At 44.9% G+C, this 2,311-nt stretch overlaps 1 pseudogene; it reads left to right on the top strand.

Moving 5' to 3' along the window:
• Positions 1-1,089: 1,089 nt before the first annotated feature.
• Positions 1,090-1,266, top strand: LOC138294447 (U2 spliceosomal RNA; annotated as a pseudogene).
• Positions 1,267-2,311: the final 1,045 nt, after the last annotated feature.

Genomic DNA, 2,311 nt, shown 5'->3' with positions numbered 1-2,311 from the left:
CCGGGAGTACAGCACAGTTCTGTAACTGAAACCACAATCAACTCAGCTCTTACAAACAACATCTTTTATAGTCTAGGTCTACCATCGAAATCCCACCTATCTTCCCATACTAATTAGCTTAGTTTCACAATTATTTATTATCTTTATTCATGTTAGCAAAAAGCAATAATTCTCTAACACGCATCTGACTGTCACTAAAATGCAACTGTAGCGTAGATAATATATGAATGCATCTTCTAATGAACACAGGGGGTTATTCTAACTTTGGAGGAGTGTTAATCCGTCCCAAAAGTGACGGTAAAGTGACGGATATACCACCAGCCGTATTACGAGTTCCATAGGATATAATGGACTCGTAATACAGCTGGTGGTAAATCCGTCACTTTTCCGTCACTTTTGGGACGGATTAACACCTCCTCCAAAGTTAGAATAACCCCCACAGTGTCCATTCAATCTCATCCTTTGAACCCTATGAATATGTCCTCTCTACACGACTACCAGGCTTTGATGTATTACGGTCTGTTTCCCTCTCCCTGCCAACCTTGAAACACACAAGCATCCTGTGTTTCACTTGTAGGAATTTCATGATGTACGATTTCCCTTTAGCCCTTATTATCAGGAAATAACTCAAACTCTCCTGTGTATGTGACCTAAATTATCTGTGGTATGCAAGGTTTGGCTGTAACTGCTTTGCCCTGCACTGGGCCTCTTTCTTCGTTCTCCTTTCTGTCTAACATTGTACCCAGACTGAGGCCTGTACTTTTCTCAAACCATGTACATTTCTGCATGTTTCTCTTCTAAGTCATGTGTTGACCAGAGTAGGCCTTCTTTCGTTTTCTTGAGGCCTATTACACTCTCCATGGGAGGTATAAGGGAGGCGCAATGAGGAGAAATACTTTATTTCTTCTTGTTTAAAAAAAGAAAATCTGTGTGCTGCATTCTGCAGCATACATAGAAAGAGTAAAAAGCCTCTCCTGATTGTTTTTGTGCAAGAACGGGCACCTTGCTGCATAAAACCAATCATCCCTGCAATGCAGACACCCTGGCACCATGGTGCAAGGGTGCCTGAATTGGTGCATGGTAGCCCATTGTGCTTCTTGGTGTTTTCGCTAAGATCAAGTGTAGTATCGGTTCTTATCAGTGAGAAACCACTGTTCAGCGGGAGTAATTCTGATATTGACTGGATCTGGACCTTGACTTGACAGTGAATTAAATTTGCATCATAGATGCACATTTATGTAAATTAACTGGGAAAGGCCACTCGTATCTAAGAGAGAGAGGAAGGGCACCAGCGTGCTGGTGTCAGTTTAGCTCACTAGGGGAAAAAAAAAAAAACAAATACCGCGTGGTCAACTCTCAGAGCTCGGAAACATTGCGGCCCGTATTTATACTTTTTTTGCGCCGCATTTGCGTCGTTTTTTGACGCAAAAACGGCGCAAACTTGCAAAATACCATTGTATTTTGTAGGTTTGTGCCGTTTTGCGTCAAAAAGCTGCGCAAATGCAGCGCTAAAAAAAGTATAAATACGGGCCTGCGCTCCTTACTCACCCTATATTTCCTGGGCGTTTGGGTGGACTAATGCTGGAAGCTTAACACTCCCCCCTAATATTTTTCACAGGCCTGTCAGCACCCAGACTGCTGAAGAGGGGGGATTTATGCTTAGATAGCAACATTTATGATTCTCATCTTGGTCCTTGGGAGTGATTGTATAGTGCTTCGTGCACTATAGGCAATTGTTGTCTGTTGGGAGACAGGTACTAAAGCAGTAACCCCCAGACAAAACTGGTAACCAAGTGTTAAACCCAGTTAGCACTGCTTGACTAAAAGAATACCAATAGCAGAAGAAATAAACACTGAACCCCAGTGAACATCGGTGAAGGCATTCCCCCAATGGACGCCCAGATGCCTAACCCCCAAAGCGAGAGAAGCAAGGGTGCAAGCAATAGCCCCATAGTAAACACCAATACCAGGAATGCTGGTGCCGAGAAGGCACTAGAGCCTAAGAAAGGAGGGCCGGAAAGCACCAGCGCTGCCAAGCCTCAGGAGAAAGGGAAGGGCCAGGCAGGGACCAAACATGGGATAGCCCCGAACCCTTCAATGGATACAGCCTCACCCCTAGGCACGCCCAGGTCATACAGTGGGAGTTTAAGGATAAGACGGGACCCGGGCTAGCCAGGGACCTGTTCCTAAACAAGGTCATCAAATCAGCAGGGATCCCAGGGAAGGAGGTGCTGAGCGGCCAAGCTTCAGCATCATGTATTTTTCTTGTGAGCTTCATCATCCAAGCCCTCTAAAGGAAGTGCTGGGAGTT

The sequence above is a fragment of the Pleurodeles waltl genome, chromosome 4_2 (assembly GCF_031143425.1).
Source record: "Pleurodeles waltl isolate 20211129_DDA chromosome 4_2, aPleWal1.hap1.20221129, whole genome shotgun sequence".
Classification (NCBI taxonomy): Eukaryota; Metazoa; Chordata; class Amphibia; order Caudata; family Salamandridae; genus Pleurodeles; species Pleurodeles waltl.
The sequence above is the reverse complement of the archived record's forward strand: the minus strand, read 5'-3'. Positions and strand labels throughout refer to the sequence as shown.